Here is a 21,697-nt window from a genome sequence, read left to right as displayed (position 1 = left end):
GCTCTGGATCTGGAAGAGAAACGATAGTGAGCAAGCAATGGCAATCAGAGGGACCAAAGCATATGCAGAATGGGGCAGGTAGCCAGAATGCTGTCATAGGTGTTTACAGGGGTGTATATAGCTAGAGACTTCCCAAGAACTCATCAACATCGGCATCTGAAGAATGTGTAAGGGAAGCTCAATGAAAAGCCAGGGCCTTCTTGGCCAAGAGACTGAAAGGTACAGAGGCCTTGGGGGAAGAAGTCTATTATTTGAAGTTCATGGGTGTTTGGAGTTGAATGTGAGCAAGCTTTAAATAGTAGATAGCTCAGTCACAAGTTTACAGGGGCTAAAATGAGATGTTGCTCTGCTAAGGCACATTAAAGGATATAAAATGCATCTGGACGATAATGAGGAGCCATTCAAGTGTTAGAGGCAGGTTTGTGGCAGAGTCAGGCCAGCAGCAGAATGGAGGATAGTTCTGGAGCCAAGCAGGAATGAAGGCAACCTCAGGAGCTGAATGTGAGTGATAGGTTAGACAAGACCTAGTGGTTGCAGGGCTGGAGTGATGTGAATGTGTTCTGGATACTTAGTGAACCTAGAACCAACAGCACTTATTGGGATGACAGAAGAGGGCTGAGTCCATGGGTCATTCAGCAAGAACTTGCCACACAAACATGAGGATCTGAGTTTGGTTCCCTAGTACCCATGTTAAAATCCTAGTATGGCTACAAGCCCCTGTAATCTTAGTCCTAGAGAAGAGGAGACAGGCAAATCTTTGTGGCTTGCTGGCCAGCTAATCTAGATAAGTCCGTGAGCCCTAAGTTCAATGAGAGGCCCTGACTCAAAAATTTAACGGAGAAAGTTCAATTAAGAAAGATACCTGACAATCAGTCTCTAGACTAAACACACGCACACACACACACACACACACACACACACACACACACACACACACACACACTTCTCTGTATTAGGGGGGATAATTGTGTCAACAGTAGGTCTTATCTAGTGGGTGGTAACGAGGACTTATTAATTGATTATTAATTATTAAATCAATTACTAAATCAAGAATTATTAAGTCGAGGTGTGGAAACAGGATTTAGAATCATAGCACTGAGATGGCAGCTGCATTATAAAAGGAGAAGGAGCTAGCCCCGGACGCTTCTTGCTGCTGCCTTGCTGTGTATGTCCAAACACACCTGGGAGGCATTTCCTCGGCACATCCTTGAGCGTCCTGTGGGAGGACACTGAGGTCTGAGACGATTGAACCAATGAACATCACAGAGCTGAAACTGCCAAGTGTTTCTTCTCCAGTATGACTAAGACCTTGAAGGAACGACCTCACTCCTACACCTTCTGTATGTCAACTATCCAAAGTTGTAGTAAAGTGGCCTTGAACACAGTCCCTCAATATGGCTACTTAATTCACGTCCACTCCGAGAACCACCAAAATAACCCAGATTTGGGTTCATACTACCAAGATCCACCTCTAGCATTTACCCAGTGCATGGTCTCAGAGAAATCATTCAACTTCCGGGAGTATGTCTCCTCCCCTGTAAAACAAATAATGTGATAAGAGTTAGAGATTGTATACACAAGGGGCCAAATGCAGGAATGCAGGGCCTAGCACAGAGTAGGCCCCCATCAGCAGAGATCACTGAATAAGAACTCCATCAACCCCTTGCCCCCCCCCTTTAAATTTCCTGTCAATTCCCATGGCTAAAGAATATTCTACAATCCTGAGAGAAGCATGTAAGCTTAATGGCTGTGAAACAACAACAAGCTTGAGAAAGGACTGGGGAAAGTCCTGTGTCTGGTTCTAATCTGGATACTGCTAAAAGGGCTCAGGCTGCGTCATGTGGGATGGCATCTAGATGTTTCTCTTACTTTGCTGAGCATGCCTGCAGAAGCCAGGTCTTTTGGGGCGGGGGGGGGGGGGGGGGGGGGGGGGTGGGGTAGGGCGTGAGGCAGCCTCTCTGCAGGCGGAGGAGGCAGGAGAATCAGAGAGCTCTTAGTTTGTGCTGTGCTCCCAGTACTTTTTCGTTGTACAAAGCGGCTCTGTGAAGGGTGGATGAAGGGTATTGGGTTTTAATTGGGAAATGCTATCAATTGTCCTAGGCTCATTTAAAAATCCATTAGTATCAGGAAGTGGACAGATTAAGCAATGAGGAAAGGAAAAGAAAAAAAGCTGTCAATGCCCCTGCTTTGTAGGGAACATACAGTCTGTCTAAGCTTCACCAGCGAGGGCTGTTGCTGAATGCTAAGAAGCTGCAAAAGTCAATTTTAGGAGGCCGGGGAGGGAGAGTAGGTGTCGGGGCCAATTCACATGAAGTCGTAAGCAAGCTTGTTGTTCTCACAGCTTCCAGAGATGATATTGCCAAGATCCACACTGCATATGTCAGGCCCTTGCAGCTGTTTCTGGCAGCCTGGTGGCTATGCCATCCAGCTGTAAGCCACTCGACACCTGCTCGTCCTCTTCCCTCCCTCCTTACTTAGCAAGCTCTCAAACAGGCTGTCTACCCGTTTGTGCCAGGAGGCCCAGCAGTCTTGAGACAGACCAGGAGATGGGCTGTAGAGACATGCTGGAAAGATGGATGAGAGTGGAGGAGGAAAGAAAGGAGGACAAGAGTGAGGAAAATGGGGACTGGGAAGAAGGCTCAGGCTGCAAAGTGCATGGCACGCCTGAGTTCAACCCCCAGAACCATGTCCAAAAGCGGGGCATGGTGGTATAAATGTTGGGGAGATAGAGACAAGTAGCTGCCTGGAGCTCTCTAGCTGGCTGGTCAGCCTAGATGAATCAGCAAACTTCATGAAAGTTAGAGATGCTATCTCATAAACCAAGGTGGGGATTTATTGCAGAAGATACTTGAGGTTGAACTCAAACCTCCATACTAACATACATACAAATGGTAAATGAAAGTATGGAAGCAAATGAAAAGGATAAATAAGAGAACTATGTGCTCATTTTGTAGCATTTATTATAATAAAGCAGCAGAAACAATGTATTAAACAACAGAAATTGATTCTCTCGGGGATGTATAGGCTAGAAATCAGAAATCAAGGTGTCAGTGGGCCTAGGTGCCCTCCAGTGCCTAACAATGATGTCTTCCTTCCTCTTCCAGCAAGAACAAGGCCTTGTGCTAGCTAGGCCAGGTACCCTTGGCTGTGGGAGCTAGGATCACTCCCATCTCTGCCCCTGTCTTCTCATGGCCACATTCCTTCTGTCTCTGTGTCCATCTATTTTCTTTAGAAAGGCACATTACCCTGGGTTACAGTCCACCTCAATCCAGTGTGACTTCTTACTTTGATTACATTTGCAAAGATCTTTTACCAAATAAGGTTGCATTCACAGCTACTGAGAGTTGGGACTTGTAGGGAAACAGGTCAATGCACATCAGGCTGTTTAGAAGGCTTCTGCCTCGGTAACGGTCCAGCACTGGGATGGCACAGGGGAGATTAGAAAAGGACTGTTGAAGAATTCATGGTTGTGAGTTGAAGAAAATGATGATGGGACTTAGCTCAGTGGAATTGCTGGGACCACAGTGGACTAGAATGCATGCCCTTGATGACAGAAAAGGCTACTCAGTTCTGGCCTTTGTGGGCCTCAGACCCAGGGATGCCAGATCTGGTGAGGAGCTAATATTCCAATTTCTGTGTGAAATTCCTCAATCCTCTTGTAAACTTAAGCACCCATGTTTTCTCCCAAATATAGTATCAGCCAAAATCATCCCATCTGAAAACAAGCAGCCAAATTGTCATCACTGTGTAAAACCTTAGGTTAAATCGCAGGCTGGTCACTTGCTGTATGACCTTGGACAGGTGACACTCCTCTCTCTCTCTCTCTCTCTCTCTCTCTCTCTCTCTCTCTCTCTCTCTCTCCAGCTTCCTAACGGGGACTGAGAGTGGTCTTAGTCACATCAGAGAGTATAGTGGGAGCATTCATACGGATCAGGTGCCAGGCTCACCCTGGAAATGCTAACAGCTTAGAAGGAGAAACTAGACATACAAATTGGGGAATTGAGTGACACCATCTGGTGGCTCTGAGTGTTATTTCAGTGGATTGATTTCCAACTGCTAGAAAGTGCCTCACCCACACTAGGGCTGAGTAATGTCTCTCCTTACATTTAACCCCTTCGTACAAGCTCCTCTCTAAAGAAGACTGTTTGGCAAAAGAGTGAAGAGTGTGTTTCCAAAGGCAGAGAAGTGAGTGAGACAGAATCTGGTAAGGAGCACACTGCAGTGGGGAAGCAAGCCCAGGTCCAGTTCAAACACTACCAAGGACAACAGCCAAGCACTCATAGTCTTTGAACTCATCCTGTGTGAAGCACTGTGTTAAGTTCCTGTGCTCTGCTCAGAGATGCTCCTCATTGACTGCTGTAGACAGAGGCTAGAATTTACAGTCACCCTATTAAACTGATGAGGAAACAAGAGGTAACCCCGACGTCTTAGGGAAAATCTCCCGATTCCTTTATAGCGGGGCAGCTAAAGCAAGTACTGTTTTCACAGTATCTAGAAGTCTGAAAACTCAAGTCCATCTGTAAGTTGGGTCCAGCCTAGGAGCAGCCACTTTACAACCTTTGTATGAGCTCTGGTCTTAATTTTTCTATTTTCTATGTGACCTTGAGTGAATAACATTCTAATTCTCGCTGTCTCTGTCTCTCTCTCTGTCTTTGTCTCTGTCTCTGTCTCTCTGTCTTTGTCTCTGTCTCTGTCTCTCTGTCTTTGTCTCTGTCTCTGTCTGTCTTTGTCTCTCTCTCTCTCTCTCTCTCTCTCTCTCTCTCTCTCTCTCTCTCTCTCTCTCTCTCTCTCTCTCTCTCCTGCTCCCCACCCTCTTTTCAGTCATGAAATACACCTTCAATAGCTGGCCAAGGTCACAAAGATTGCAAGTGACAAAGTCCATCATGTGAACCCAGGCAGTGCAGCGACACTAAGTTCAGTCCTTACACAGTCATCAGCACACGTTTCTGGCACAATTCTAAAATCCTTCCACCCTCCAAGCTGTGCAGGTAGGATCTAGGATAGCCACCTTGTACTGCATGGTGTCTTTAACAAACTCCAGTGAAGGACAGTGAGGTGAACATGGATGCCTGGAGGGTTGCAGAAACTTCTGTGAAGGAGAAGAGCCAGGAAAGCTGAAGGTCCCTCCTCAGCTCTCCGTGTGTTGGCCTGAAACTACAATATGGAGCCCCCTCCCTCATCATATGCCAATTTCAATTCATACTTCAGAATAAAGAAAATCTAGCTTTAATGTCAGGTGTCATTTAGTCTTAAAAGCTCTTGATGTGAAAATGAAGGCACCTAGCGGTTTTTCATATTTATTTTTAGAAAAAATAATCTTTAAAAAAAAAGAGTGAAGTCTTCTCTAGAATGCAAGCATATAAAATAGGATCAGCTGGTGTCCATTGTGTGCTTCCAAAGCATAATAATGATGACGACGGCAAGAACTGCATCAACTAAACCTTGCTGAGAACCTGCCCAGTGCCAAGTGCTTTTTATTCTAAGACTCTTCCATAGTGACTCAGCTTTCCACCACCCCACAAGGAAACTGAGGCATGGAGACAATTAAGTTGGTCACTCAAGGTCACAGCATCTCAGTGTGGTAGTCAGAGACCAGCCTCTGAGCCTATATCCTTCCTCATCCCATTGCCCTGCTGCCCACTCCAGTCTCCAGGGCCATCACAGCAAATAGTCACCTGAGAAGCAGCTGATGGCAAAGAGAAGCAGGAACTGAAACACTGGGAATCTTATGATTTTGAGTCATATTTTTAAATTGGTGTGATTTTGCTGTCAAATGGGTCTTAACGTGTGAAATATCTGTCCCAGTTGATGGTCACAGAGACCTGTCACTGAACCTCACTCAGTCTTAGCTAATGTGTCATGAAATACTTCACAGGATCTGTCAAAGAGAAATTTACGTTAGCCCTAAAACCTGAAATTCTAAGTCAGAATATATTAAAGGTTCCTCTCTAAAATTTCTAAAAATCTGCCTCATCTTTTGTGTGGCAAAGCAAAACCAAGTCCAAATTTTATTGCGTTTGTGAAGACAACCGTGGAACTCATTGTTGTAAAGGAGGAGAGGATCCAGAGCCTAATACCCGAGGCTATCAGAGTAGCATCTTCAAGGAAGGGTAGACTGGACCCAGAGCCTAACACCCATGGCTATGAGGGTAGCATCTTCAGGGAAGGGTAGACTGGACCCAGAATCTAACACCCAAGGCTGCTAGGGTGGCATCTTCAGGGAAGGGTAGACTCTGTGAACCTTCTCAGAAAGCCCTGCTTCTGGCCAGATAAACACACACCTAGCTGCAGTCCCTGGGAAAAGGGGAGAGTTGTGTCCTGAGTCTAAGAATGAATGACAACATTCAGGAATAGAGACATCTTCCAGGAGACTGGAGGGGACAGTAATTCTGGGCTCTTACAAAATATAATTTTAAATAACACATGAAAAGTAGTAAACTTTTAGAGAGGTGAACTAGAGCCCATTTTTCAACCTTGGCATATACAGTTTGGACTGGGTAACTCTGCTCTGGGGCTATCCTATGCATCATGGAGTGGTCAGGAATATTCCCAGCCTGTGCCTACCTGTCACTAACATACACACACACACACACACACACACCATTAGTGACAATCAAAAATACATTCAAATGAACCCCAACTGAGACCACAGAACAGAATTATATCAGAGGTATTATTCAGTTCTCAGATTTGTTAGGATATTTCATGTGAATAAAACAAAAAGTCGAACTTGGTTTTGTTTTACACTGCTAAGCTATCCCTTGGTGGGCTGTCTGATGCTTAGGTTGAGGCCCGGGTCACAGTCCTTTGCTGTCCTCCTCCTTTCCCCTGGCTCCCTGCCCTCAAGTCAGTTGCTACAATGTTTAGCTTAATCATCCTTCGGATTGACTTCTTTCCACCTGCTGTGGCTTCCAGCTCCTTCTTTCTGCCCACAGTTGTGAAACTGGGGGAAAAAATGAAAATGAATGTCAAATGTCTTAGGTAAGGAGCTTAATTCACCCAGACAGCCTTTCTCTTACTGTAGGTTAGCATTTTTTTTCTTAACTCCAAAATTGTCTTTCTCCCATCAACTTTCTCCAGTAATAACTACTTAGCTGCTTACAGCACAGGTTCTGTGCCTGGTGTTTGGAGCTGAAAGTTCATAATCACGCCATAGACATCTTGGTGTCTAACCTGTCTGTTAACTGTTTTCATGATCCTAGGTGAGTCTCTGAAGCTCTCAGCTTATTTTTCTGTTTGATTGGTTGTTTGGGTTTTTATTTATTTAACTTGTTCTTGGACAATATATATATATATATATATAGTGTTTTGATTACTCTCCCTCCTACCCCTATTAATCCCAGCTCCTCCTTAGAATTCCCTTTCCAAGGTTCCTGCCTTTTTGTTTTGTTCTGTGAACTATTGGATTAAACTGGGGCCATCTATATGACCTAAAGGTTGGAACTATTCAGTCGAGAGTAGTAGGTGCACCAGAGGATGCTCAATTGAAGACATTGAGGCCACCTTCTCCAGGAACCTGTGGGTAGCCAGTAGTTCAGCATAGAAAGGGAAGGCCCCATTGTCATAACCTGTGCTGCTTTGGACTTGACCTGACTGGGCAAAGGAGGGAATGAAGAAAGGACAGACACACAGACACACAGAAAAGCTGGGATTGGGCAGGCCTTGCATTCTGATGAATACACCAGCAACAGCCTGGAAATTCAGCACATTTATTGTATACAATTGGATGGAGGAGGCAGGTTTATTGTATACAGATGAATGGAGAAAGTAGGTTTAACTTATCCCTGTAGGTGGTCCCTGTAGAGGACCAGTCTTAGGATGGAAATATCTGGAAGAAAGAATCTGTGGTCAATGCTTTATGCACATACTGTCAACCTCCACACCTCCACACACAGATCAGGAGACATCTTGCCATTTCCCTGAGGCTAACCCGGGGAAGACTGCCAATGCCCGTGGATCTGAAGCATTGGAATCATTGACATGGCCATATTCATGACAAACAATACACATTTACACATGACCTTCTCTGCTCCCCACTCCTCCAAGAGCCTCTCCCTAGGCCATTACTGGCTGTTGATAAAGCCAGTCTTGTGCAGGCCCAGTGTGACAGCCACAGCTGCTGTGAGATCATGAGTGTGATGGCTGTCACACCCAGAAGATGGCATTTTGCAGAACTTCTTCCTATCTTCTGGCTCTTCCATTCTTTCCACCTCCTTTTCTGTGACGTTCCCTAGATGTGATGAGCCTTAGAGGGAGTAGTATATAAATGTCTTATTTAGGGCTAAGCAGTCAACTACCCTTTATTCTCAGTCCCTTGAGCAGCCAAGAGTCTCTGCATTCATTCCATTCATTGCAAAGAGGAACTTTTCTGTCTAACACTTAGAGTATCAACTTTAGTTCTAGTATTTAGAAACTGGGGGAAATAAAAGTGCCAGCCCTAAAGAGCCGTGACCATGATTCATTAAAACACTTTGTATAAAGTGTTCAGCAAAGCACTACACACAGAGAAAAAACTTAACATATACCACATCTCTTTCATCACCACCATTATCATTGTTGATCAGCACTTCATTCTATTCCCTCCTGTTTTAGCTAGATGTATCTGCAGGTAATAACTTCAGGGCCCCAAGGGATTGCTTTGAAGAATCTGTCAAAATGTAGATTGTTTTTAGTCAATCAGAAGTCATATCATTATACCTTAGTCACTCACAGATCACCAGGTATCTACAAGGTGTCCAGATTGTCTACAATGAACCCAGCTAGAAATAAAAGCAAGTCCCAGAAGTCCCTTACTGACACCCCAAACTAGCCTTCACTTTTTTCTTTCCCTGAGCATCCGCACAGGCACTAGACCACTCTGTCCCAATTTCCACTTTTAGAAAGTAACTGCACTTTGCAATGATGATGCTTGAATTCAGGATAACAAGGGAGTTGAAAAATACTATCATTATTGTTGTTGTTATTATTGTCATCATCATTATTATTAATTTTCTTGCTAATATTTACTTCTCAACAAGTGAAGTGTAAAGACCTGCCATGGAATGACTGAACGTTAGCACATGAGGTAGCTATTACCATTTTATCACCAGCAAACCTTCACTCCTTGCTGCTCATATTTCCAGTGCAAGGAATCCAGCCCTGTGAGAATTACAAAGAGCACAATTTAAGTGTTTCTCATCAAGTCCTACTTCTTTTGTTCAGGTGACTAGTTGTGGGAGTCTGGGTAATGGGGCAAGCATCATGAGTGTACAGTGTAGCATTGTTCCGACATCTTCAGCTAGAAGTGCACAGGGTTAGATAGTAATCCCAGCCCTGCAATTTACTAGTATGAGAGAAGGATCACCATGTCATGCATCTCAAGAGATTTTCCTTCCCATTGGTACAAATGGTCCCCAGGCTAGATAGCCCTCCAGGTACCAGAAGTAGATATCATTAGCTATCATTAGCCTTATTAAACCCAGAGTCAGAGACCATCAGCTCCTCAGGATTATATATCAGTCCATCATGCACTGAAAATGACAACTCAAGCAAGTATCTAATTGTTGAAAACTCCATGTTCATAGCTGCATTTCTTCTCCATATGCTTATTATGATGGTTCAGTATACAAATAAGGTTTGTAAAGTACTTAGCCCAAAGCTTTGAACTTAGTAAATGCTTAATAAATAGTTTGGAAATAAGAGTTATTTAGATGATTATAATAATGGTCTATAGAAAACAGCTTATAAAAAGACCCCTGAGCTGTCAATGTACCAGACAGATCTGAGACACCAGACCTGTCTCTAATTGCTATCATTAGCTACTCTCTTAACTTCTATGGCATTTTATCAGGGTTAAATGTAGCTAAGATTCTGTGTGTGTGTGTGTGTGTGTGTGTGTGTGTGTATGGATGTAAGAGATCAGAGGTCAACATTGGCTGTCTTCTTCAGTCACTTTTTTTTGAGACAGAGCCTTTCACTCAACCTGAGTCATACTGATTCAGCTAGCCTGCCTAGACAATGGGCTCCAGGGATCTGTCCAAATGATGGGAATGCAAGCTGACTTTTATGTGAGTGCTGAGAATCTGAACTCAAGTCCTCATGCTTGCAAGTCAACAGTTTTACACACTTAACCATCTCCCCATCCCCCAACATTGTCTGCTTCAAATTGCTTGTAATAATAGTAAGAGGCTCAAATGGACTATAGGAATAGAAAAGACCTTTCGAAGTGTAAAGCACAAAATAAGTTTAACTAATCAATGACTCCTCATTCTTTGTAGGCTACATCAGTTAACTGTATTTGTTCCTGATGATAGTAACGTACAAACTAGGTTACAGATATTCTCTGCTAACATATTCCTAGATAAGGCTAGACCTCTATAAATGATCCCTGAAGATAACTGAAGGCAGAGTCAGAATTCTTCCTTTGGACTTCTATGAAGGCTAAATGTATTGACTAATGGCATTAGTACAATAAGGCATCAGGGTATTCTGTATAGCCATTCTGTTTGCTAAGTCTGCAGAAGCCTCTCTTCAAAGCTATTTGTCTTTCCTTCCTTGCTCTTCAGGGTAAAAGAGTGTTTGGAGGCTGACAGCTGGTGATGGGCTTACTTGGGAACAGTTCATAAAGCATGACTGCTTCCAGGAGACCTGTTTACACAGGCCTGAGAGAGGCCTCAGTCCACTGTTGGAAGCAGCAGAGACTGTCTGCAGAATCAACACACAACTTCCTAACGATCATTTCTGTATTTTTGAATAGCTCCCTAATCGAAGGGGAGCAAGGAGCAGGGAAGCCATTTCTTTTGTTTGTTTGTTTGTTTATTTTGTTTTGTTTTTTGTTTTTTCAAGACAGGGTTTCTCTGTGTAGCTTTGCACCTTTCCTGGAACTCATTCTGTAGCCCAGGCTGGCCTCAAACTCATAGAGATCCACCAGTCTCTGCCTCCCGAGTGCTGGGATTAAAGGCGTGCGCCACCACCGCCCAGCCTCAGGGAAGCCATTTCTACTCCATGAGCTTATCGCATCCCACTGAGATAAGAGCCACAGCAGTCAAGAGCTGTCAAGGGATGGTACGTTTTCCAAAGCTGACTGACAGCAGAATGCGGATGGGGTCAACTAAAGGTCCAAAAATTCTTGCTACTGCTAATTGTTCTTGCAGAGACAAATTGGGAGAGACATAAATATTATAAGAACTCTTGATACTCAAAAGCTTTTCATATTTTGCAATAATTTGCATTAAGTAAGCTGAGGACAGGTGGTTCCAAAGTAAAACTGCCTAATTCAACACAGGTTTGGGGTTGAGGGCACTGGCCATTTCTAGGCCAATTACAGAAGAGAAGAAAATAGTTAGTGATGGCAATATTTAGTGTTCTAAAGAGACCAGATAACTCTTTACATACTTAGAGAACCCGCAATTGGAAAACTCGCAAACCCTCCATGTGGGTTTGTCCAATAAATGGTGGTCACAACATGACTCCATAGTTGGGAAACTGTCCATAATGAAATGAAATGCTTTGCCAAGTAGCAGCTTCTCCATCAAAGGTGGACAAGCACAGAATAGCTTGCAGTCTGTGAACGTTTATGGTTTTCCTTGAAGTTCAGTCAAGTTGTAGTGCATATAAGAATGAGCTTTGACAGCTGACTCTGAAAACAAAAAAAAACCAATTTTGGTCTAAATTACCTTTGGAAATCTTTTTAGTTGACAAACATATATGTGCACGATTTTATTTCTACAACCCCGGACACTTAAGATTTGATTGCCTCTAGGGACAATGCTGTAAAAAATGGGTGTCTGAAAACACAGGATTCACTTTCAGTGGGCTTAAAGGGTTTAAAGCTGGAGGGACTATCACTGTTCATGTCTTTCACCTGTGCATTCTCTTGGGCATACGTTCTGGGAACAGATGGAATGGCAGGAGGAGCCACCAATAGTTCTCAAACAGATGAACATGGATATGTGCCTGAGTGCATATCGTATACAATTGAAGGTATCAATATAAAATCAGATACACTGCTGGCCTATCATACGTGTAGGAAGAAGGCAGGGGTAAAATCTGAGCTTTGTCATCTTTGCTAAACTTCCATAGTCTCATCTCTATCATACATATGTGGATTGAATAACCCAACTGGGGACAAAATAGAAAAGAATAAAATTTACTTACATATTTTTATTTACTGTTGCAAAATTTATTATGTGAGGATAATGTGATTTGATCTAATCTACCCCCACTCATATTTTTATGTATTTTAGATTTACACCCTCACAATAAAGACAGGAATTTTCCATCACCAAAGCCCAACCCTTTGCAGTCAGCATCCTCTCCGTTACCCTTAGCTATTGTAAGCCACAGATCTACCTTCCATCCCTAGGGAGTTGCCTTTTTTTAGAAACAACTATGAATGGATTCAGAATAATATCTGATATGGATTCACATTGTTGAGTTTCCCAGTCGTTCTCTTTTTCTTATTATTCTTAGTAACATATTTTATGGCTTCAGTAGCTCTCTGAAATTTTGGAAGAAAAAACATAATTACATCGCTCTTGCATCCTTTATGCCTCCAAAGCCAGTACCATGTGCATGATACCATCAAGTTCCACTACCAGCTCAGGATGGACCTTTTCCCCCTTGAATCATATTAATCACACCTTTTGTATGCAGTTGCCTTTTAGGAACAAAACCCCTTGAGTTTCTGCCTTTCACAAGCAGGAAACCTTAGGTAGGTGGGGACTTGCTGCAAAGCCACTCTTCCCATTGTTCTGGTATAGAGTAAAAAGTCTCTACTTAGTAGGACTAACCCCTCTTAACAATTACAGTCTCTTTCAACTCATGCCTTGGCTGTGATGTTAAACATCCTGCTGTCTTTTCCTCAAGCTGTATATTTTGTATTTCTTTTTGCTACACTTGCTCTTTTTCATTGTGGAAATGCATATGAATTATCAGTAATAACTATGCCACCAAAGAAATTAGTCCACTACTTTTTAATTTAGTCTCAAGCAAGACAGTTGTCACAGGAATGACCTCTAGACTGGTGGCTAATAGAGACTTCATTACCTCTGATACCTCGTGAGCTGCACCGCTATGGTTTCAATTATTCTCAGCACTACTGTCATCCAGCCAACTGCAAGAATTTCTGATAAAGCTCTGCTTAGAGTAGTCAACCACTTTTCTGGTCCAATGTTCCCAAGTCTTTCACATGGCCCTCAAAAAAACAACACAGTCAGTTCCTTCACAGCACCAGTTCCAAATTTCTCAGTACCAACCTCTACATTAGTGACTTTTCATAACTGTGACAAAACACCATGATCCAAAGGGACTTAGGAAGAGTTTATTTGGGCTAGCAGTTTCAGAGGCAGAGTCTATGATGGGTGTGGATGGTGTGATGGCAGACAACTAGAACAGAAAGGTAAGAGGTCACATCTTCATCCACAGATATGAAGCAGAGAGAATGAGCTGTAAGTGAAGTGGGGCTATAAACCCTGAAAGCCCATCCCCCAGTCACGTACTTTCTCGAGCAGGACTCAATGATCTAAAGTTCCATAACATCCCCAAGTAGTGCAATCAAGAGCCTAGAGAGGATGTATCTCATTTAAACCACCACACCCCACTGAATTAGCATGGCACCTTTGGTAAAAATAATAATAATAATAACTGACCAGTGAAGACCTACTTTTGTGTTGCTTAATATATTCCATTGATCTATCTGTGCTTAATACAAAATTCCCTGTCTTACTTTATACTTACAGTAACTATTAAAATCAGAGACTAAGTTGTCAAGGATCATCCCTTTCAAAATTGTATTGACTGGTTAGTGTCCTTTGAAATTCATATGCTTTTTAACTGTAATTTGACACCATATTTCAAAAAGTTTAGTTGAAGCCTTGACTGGATATCATTGACTATATATCAACATATTATAGCTATTAATTTAATCCATTAACTAAGTATTAATTTAATCCATTAATTTAAGTATCTTTTGGTTCTTTTTTTTTTTTTTTTTTTGGTTTTTCGAGACAGGGTTTCTCTGTGTAGCTTTGCGCCTTTCCTGGAACTCGCTTTGGAGACCAGGCTGGCCTCGAACTCACAGAGATCCACCTGGCTCTGCCTCCCAAGTGCTGGGATTAAAGGCGTGCGCCACCACCGCCCGGCCCCATCTTTTGGTTCTTTAATCAATATTTTATGATGAGTAACAGAACTTGAATTTTTTAGTTACATTTGTCCTTTGGTATTTGTATTATACTGCTCCTGGGTATGTAAATTCAATGTTAGTTTTCATTTAGCTAGTATACACAAATATAATTGATTTTTGTAGACTGACCTTGTATTTGACAACTGTATCTCTTGTTAGTTTGACTACATTTTAGGATTTTCAATATATATTTTCACAATGTATGCAAATCAAGGCAATTTTACATTTCCCTTTTAAATACATATCACCTTTAATAATGTGTCTTACTTTCTTGTACTGCCTAATTCCTCTAATGCAAGGTTCAATGAAAGTTGTGGGAGAAGATATCCTTGTCTTAACCCTGATCTTGGGAGAACACATTCAGCCTTTCATGACAAAGTATGCTATTGGCTGAAATCCAGTCTCCTAAGGTATTCTTATGAAGTGAGAAAGAGTCCATTAGGACTGGCTGGATGGCTCAGCAAGTAAGACAATTGTCATGTGACTTTGACAACCTGAGTTCAATCCCTAGACCCCACATAAAGAGAATGAGAGAACCAACTCCACAAAGCTATCCTCTAACTTTCAGACATGTGCCGCTCAATGGAATTCATACACACACCCAATACTAATAGATAATTTTTTAAAAATCCCACCCATCACTAGTTTGTAGACTTTTCTTCATAAACAAAAGATGAATTTTGTCAAAAGTTTCTTTTTAATCTATTAAAATGATACTGGATTTGTACCTTTATTTTTTAATGTGATGAGCTAAATTGAGTTTTGTATGTTAAATCCTATTTTGATTTTTCTGGAATAGTTCCTTAGTGGCCATAATCTACTACCTTTTCTGTATCTTTTTTTTTCTTTTTCCAGAGCTGAGGTCTGAACCCAGGGCCTTGCGCTTGCTAGGCAGGCGCTCTACCACTGAGCTAAATCCCCAACCCCTCTGTATCTTACTAGATTTGATTTGATAACATTTTGTTAGGGATTTTAGCCTGTGTCCATGAGGGATATTGGTACACAGTTTCCTTTGATGCATTGGTAATAATGAGTTTATTAAACAATTTGAGGAAGGTTCCTACCTCTTATATTTCCTAAAGGAATTTGTATATGACTCATCTCACTTCACCTTAAGTGTTGCATGGAACCCACAGTGAGGCTATCTGTGCCTGTTCTTCTTAGGGAGATTTTATTTTTATTTATGTGGACATTTGTCTTTGTGTAGGGGTGGATATGTACACTGTGTGTGTGGCAGTGCCCACAGAGTCCAGAAGAGGGTGAAAAATCTACTGGAGCTGGAGGTACAAGTGCTTGTGAGCCACCCAGTATGAGCCCTGTGGACCAAACTTAGGTTCTCTGGAACAATAGCAAATGATCTTAATCTCTGAGCCATCTCTCTAGCCCCAAGATTTTTTAAATTGAATTTTGTAACTAGTATAAGATTACTAGTATTTTTTTCTCTTTTAGGGTGAATTTTTACCATTTAATGTTTTTCAAAGAATTATGTCTATTGTTAGTTGTCAATTTTATTGCTGTGAAATTCATAACTTTTTTTTTTTTGGTTTTTTGAGACAGTTTCTCTGTGTAGCCCTGGCTCTCGTGGAACTGCGCCTATCTCTGCCTCCCAAGTGCTGGGATTAAAGGTGAGCTGCCACCACCAGCCCCTGGCTCATAACATTCTCCGATTACCTTTCCATTACTGAAGAGTGCAGAGAGCTTGGTGAAAACAGTATTTTATTTTCTGGATCTTGTTTTATTTTACAAAGCACATTAATCTATTCAAAGAAACAATTTTGGAGTTTAACAATTTCATATCAATAATTAACTATCAATATTTCTGCATTTGTCTTTATTTTCTTCTTTATATTAAAACAGATTTACTTTGGTCTTTTCTACTTCTTATATTAGAAACTTAGATCCTTGACTTTTTTTTATTATCTGGACCTGGCTTCTTTGGCCTTCTGTGATCATATACAGTTCTACTCATTTTCCAAAGGACGTCATTTCTTTCTTCTTAATGACTAAACAGTATTCTATTATATATGTATATATATGTATATATAATATATACAGACAGACAGACATATTATATATATATACATATATATATATGTATATTTCCTAATATCTTCACTAAGCTACACTCCACCAATAGTGTTTGAGTCCCTATTTGCTGCATCCCCAATGGAGTTTCTTGTTTGATTCCTTGATGATAGCCTTCTGATTAGGATGAGGTAGAACTTAGCATAAATTTGATTTTACATTTCCCTGATGGGTCAGGATTGAACATTTTTATAGATTTATTGGCCATTTGTATTTAATCTTTTGGGGGTTATTCAGCTTATTTACCTACTTCAAGCTTAAGCATATACAGCAGCTTTATTCTCTATGCCTAGTATTCATTGCTAATAGCTCCATCTGATGGAGGAAAGCACATTCAGATGCCAAAGAATTAATTTCCATCTGCTTGAGTATCCTTGGACTAATTACTTCATCTATATTTGTCTCATATTTCTCATCTATAAAATGAGATGAGAGAGGTTTCCTCATTCAGTATAACAAGAAAGTGAGCTAGCAGGTCAAAGAATGTTGACATTTAAAGCATATATTTGAAACTTAGGGACATAGTCCTGGTCCTTTGATCTGTGGTGCTTAGGCACTGCACACACCCCTTCTCTTAGCTGTGTTCTCCACATCTACAAAACAAGGACAAGTGAATCCATGATGGTCTCTGTCAGCACTGTAGGATTTACACAAATCACCAGGCACAGTGCTAGGGCTGGGACTTCAAATTATATTCAAAACATTTTTATGCATAAAACACTTACTGTTGCACACTGTAAGTTTTCTATTTCTGCTTATTACCATGACTTATCATCAGACTCATCACTGATTTAAAGATCCACAGATGGGAACAAGGATAAAGAATGTGTAGCCTCATCCTTTCTTCTTCAAGATTCTTCATATCTATGGAGTAAGAGGGAAATACCTAGGCCTGATAGACAAGGCTGTTTGGTCAGTTCACTGACTTTCTAGCCCCTTCAATCTCCCTGACACTTTCTCATTATCTATGGTTCTAGCAATGAGCTGTCCCAACATACTCTATATTTCTAATATCTTTGCCTTTCTTTTCTTCTTGTTGTTCCTGTAAAGACTGTGTTTCCTGTGTCTACTCCTAGAAATTCTTATTTCAAGTCTAGCATAATCTCATAGGACCTGTCAGCTGTACTTCTTCCATTACTACCCTCTGGGTCATTTGTTCAACCCCACAAACTTCTCTTTACACCTCTGTTCCCATTTAGCTCTTATTTTCTTTAGCTATTCTGTTTAGTTGTGTATATGACACAACATAGTTTCTAGCTCCATTAACTTCCCTCTATTGCTGAAGGGCAGAATTCCATCACGATCATCTTTGGAATCTGTATTAGCTAATACAGAGCTTGGCACTAGGTGGATCACAAGGTACAAACAAGAGAAAGAAAGCTGATGAGAAGAACAGGAAGAATTGTGCTGTAAACTGTTCTCAGTGGGGCTCAGGCCTGTGGTCACAATAAGTGTGAGCACATGTTCTATCTAACCAACTGAGCTGCCCAGCCCAGCAACAAACAGTATCCAACAAATGGAAGAACAAATGTCTACCTTTCATCATAAGCTTCCAGGGGACTTTTTTGCATGTTGACACAACCATGAAATCCTAGACAATCTGGAGCCTTTGGGGACCTGATGAGAACTTAATTCAGGGTCTATATGTTATAGATATACAAAGTGAGACAAGGATACCTCCCTCTCACCCCCACCCTAGAAAAGCATTTGACAAATAAGCAGCAGAGATATGACCAGGATTGGAGGCTTGTGCCTGCCACATCTATAACCCACTTCATTAGTTCTACTCCCATCCCAAGACGTTGTCTCATTTTCATTGTCCTAGGCTAGGATCCTGGCCTTCCAGCCCCACCACTCTGTTGGACCAGTGTGTAGTGGTAGCTCATTCTAAGCATTTGTTACTTAGACAAGGAGACAAGGGACTGCCTCATTCCAAGAGACAGAAGCTGCCAGCCGGGGCGCTGAGCTGATGAAGCTAGAGGAACAGATCCCACGGTCAACTTTCACTTGTGATACCAATTACAAGTTAGTGGCTTCCAAAACTTCCCTCTCTCAGTTTCTATAGTATTAGAAGTCTCAAAACTCACAGAAAGCTGTTACTCTGAGAGTAGGTTTTATTACATGGAAAGGGTACTAATTAAAATCAGCCAGGCGACAAGGCAACAGGAGAGGAGTCCACAAATGCTCTAAAATGCAGTTCCCAATGCCCTCTACCGTAGAGTCACAGAATTTCTTTCACAGCACCCACATATATAACATATATTAGAACATTGTCAACCAGAGATGTTCACTTAAGGCTTTATCCTAAGATTCTACTGGGGGCTCCATTACATAAATAAAATATAGGCAAATTCCCACCTACCTGATCTCAGAATCCAGCTCCACTTGGAGGAAGAGCTAATACCTCCTGACCCATGACCCAAAGTCCCAACCCTAAATTACATTGTTAGACCCTCTGGAATGACCCCACACCTCCAGGCAAACAAAACACTCTCCAGCATGAAATTCTAAGGTCTGAGAGATTCCTTCCCAGAAGTGTGGGCAAAGGCTAGGCTTCTTTGGGACAAGATAAAATTCTTTGCTACCCAAAGCCCAGTACAGATATTCCTCCTGGCATACCCTGACTTCAGGCAAGCATTTGCAGAATGCCTGCACTTAGTAGTTAGATAGGCCTGTGTAAACTCCACCACTTACACCTGTGAGACCTCATCCCATCAGGGATGGGTCTGAGTTCTCCTCTTAGAAAATGGAGCTAGAGATACCCAGCCCTGTGGTGTTTTTAAAGCGCAGAGTTTGTGCCTTCAGTGCCCTATGCTAATGTACAGTAGGAATCCTAGGAATGAAGAACTCATGTTAATGGCCCTTTCTAGTTCCTTTCTTTCTCACTCTGCTTTTTCTTTTCTCAAATTCTTTTTCCAATGTTCTGTCTTCCCTTGAAATAGGAGGAAGCCACTCCACTTGTTGTGAAGAAGGAAATTTGGAATTCGAAGGAAACAAATTCACACAGTCCTCTTAGGGTAACCCACCCAAGGGATGGCATCTGACACAGTGTCTGTTTGACAAAACAAGCTGTCCATCCGGGCCTGAAATGAACAAGACTCACACTTTGTAATGACTTAGCTCTGCTCCAGGACTGGTGTAAATTGAAGATGAAAATGTGTTTTCTAAAAATACGCGGGCATCTGCTGATGTCGGCACTTGTCTTACCTTTGCTTATGCAATGGTCTTGCCTGGGCTTCTCTTCTGGGCCCACATAACCAGGGTCAGATGCCAGAAAACTTCTCTAAAGAAAGGGCCCAAGTGTCTCCCTGGTTCAGAAAACAGTAGGCTTACTACACAGGGATCATCGGGAGCAGACTAGAACATTGCTGACCACATGAAGCAAAGTCTTAGTAAGACCACAGAACTGACATCATACCGAGCTGGGCTTCCTCATCTCAGGGGGCCCCTCCTGACATTCCCTGGAATGGTCCAGGGAGTTGGAGAAAGAAAAACCTTTGCCTAGACCCATACCCTATGATAGGCATAAGTCTTCCATGTAATCTGTCTCCAAAATACTCCCATTCTCCTTTCCTGCCTGCACATACTATAGTCATTGAAAAAAACAAAAGTAAATTTTGTGGTTCAAAGGCTCAATTTCCAGGCTGTTAAAATTCTGAGTCACAGATTTTACCATGTGCCTCCCTTTACCCCTTCATAGAAATGTGACATTCAGAATGATCTGTTACTATGAGACCTATACACTCTCCAGCTGGGAATCCTACAGTAAGTCTGTGATACAGAATAGGCAACTGCAGCTAAGTAAGAAGACTGGACATCCATGCACTGCTCTGACTTCTGCTGCAGAGGCTAGATGGAGAATGTTCTTCTCCAAGGTCATAGACATTCATTCACAGCATAGTGATCGCTGAAGAATGACTTCAGTATGATAAGCTGAACATTTGTTTCCTGTATGTTCGAGCTATCTTTATACCTTGCTTCTCCTGTTTAGCTTCAAATTATACTTCTGTAAATAATCCTTCATCTGTCTCATGGTCATTCATTTTCCTTCTCTTCTAGATCAGACATCATCTTCTTCAATCATTAAACTCTCTAATCATCAAGTCAGATGAATAGGTGTTCTTGCTTAACTCATTACTTCAGTGGGTGCTTATTACCTCCTGCATGCAAAGGATTTGTCTTGGCATTCTAAAAAACAAAAGATTAATAGCCAAAATCCTTGCCTTTGTTTAATTTGAATTTTAGTAGTGGAAAGTAAGTTATAAACAAACAAGAAAATGGTATAATGGTTTATTGGACAATGAAAATGTTTTTTATTCATAATCTATTCTATTTCAATTTACATAATTATTATCTGCCAGAAATTACAATATTATTACTTTCTTTCTAATATTTATACATTTTATTTTTTAATTATTTTATTTCTTAAGATTATAATGTAGTCAGATCATTTCCCGTTCCTCCCTCCAAACCTGCCCATATATCCCTCATTGTTTGCTTTCAAATTCATGTCTTCTTTATTCATTAACTGTTGTTGCATACATATATAGACTATTTCTCCCGTTCTCAGCATCCCTTAGTAGCCTGTAGTTCTTTGGGAAGGGTTGACACTTCAGGAGCTTCCCTCCACCCTGTCCATGTTAATGTGTCTGTTGTTGTCCTTTTTCAGCACATGTTTAGGCAGCCATCTTATCATGTTGCTCTGCTGTGCTGGCTTCCTTTGCAAAACTAAAAATAGCCTGATAGCATTTATGTCCCTTTATCTTTTCATCAAAACATAGGCTTTGTGAGACAAGCACTTCATCTACACGTCCTATACTAACTAACTACATCATCAGTTTCCATACCAGTGCTTTAGCTTCAGTGTACCCTTGATGAGTATTTAGGAGAAGCACAAACAATTCCTACACCCAGGCAGCCAGGAATTCCCTGTTATTGCTCTCTTGAGAATGAGCACAACATTGATAGTTGGTTTCACACATTTGCACTTTTTCATTTGTGGTTTGGAAAAATTGATAGTGGCCACTGTTCTAACTCAGAAAAAAAAAAGTCTTTCTTTTTGCTATATCTAGATCAAAGGAAAGTTCAGCTAAACACAGGCACCAGCAGGAATTCCAAGATTCCAGGCCCAGCAGTGGAACCTGCTCCTTCTGAAGCTGAAATCGATGCACTCAGTTGTACTCCAATTAGCAGTGCTCCTGCTCTGCCTCCATCCCCTGATTCTGCTGTCAAGGTGTCGCACATCTCCAAGCTGGCTTTCCATCCCTAGATAGCTTAGCTTGCTGTGAATAGCTAGAGAAGGCAGGAAAAGGGCATGGAGCCAATTAGATTGAAATGGAATGTAGTCTTTGGAGGCCCTTGTCAGGGTAAAGAATATTGGATGTTCCCAAAGATGACAGATGCCTCTTTATTTGGGCTGATCTCAGGGGTTAGAGGTCATTTGTAAATAAG

The 21,697-nt window shown here is 41.6% G+C and overlaps 1 protein-coding gene across 4 annotated transcripts in view; it reads left to right on the top strand.

The window, feature by feature from the left end:
• The window catches only part of Atp10b (ATPase phospholipid transporting 10B (putative)), a 239,522-nt gene that overhangs the window by 86,005 nt on the left and 131,820 nt on the right, over positions 1 to 21,697 (top strand). Inside the window, exon 3 of one of the 4 annotated variants that reach the window (XM_052758458.1) lies at positions 15,719 to 15,786. The exons of 2 other annotated variants lie outside the window; for them this stretch is intronic. The gene's annotated coding sequence lies outside the window, so the exon portion shown is untranslated. Of the gene's footprint in view, positions 1 to 15,714; positions 15,787 to 21,697 lie in introns of all 4 variants that reach the window. One more of the 4 variants, XM_052758457.1, reaches the window with a different exon arrangement.

Source organism: Peromyscus californicus, unplaced genomic scaffold, assembly GCF_007827085.1.
Source record: "Peromyscus californicus insignis strain IS unplaced genomic scaffold, ASM782708v3 Scaffold_3__1_contigs__length_106647218, whole genome shotgun sequence".
In the NCBI taxonomy this organism is placed as follows: domain Eukaryota; kingdom Metazoa; phylum Chordata; class Mammalia; order Rodentia; family Cricetidae; genus Peromyscus; species Peromyscus californicus.
This window is presented reverse-complemented; position numbering and strand designations above follow the sequence as displayed.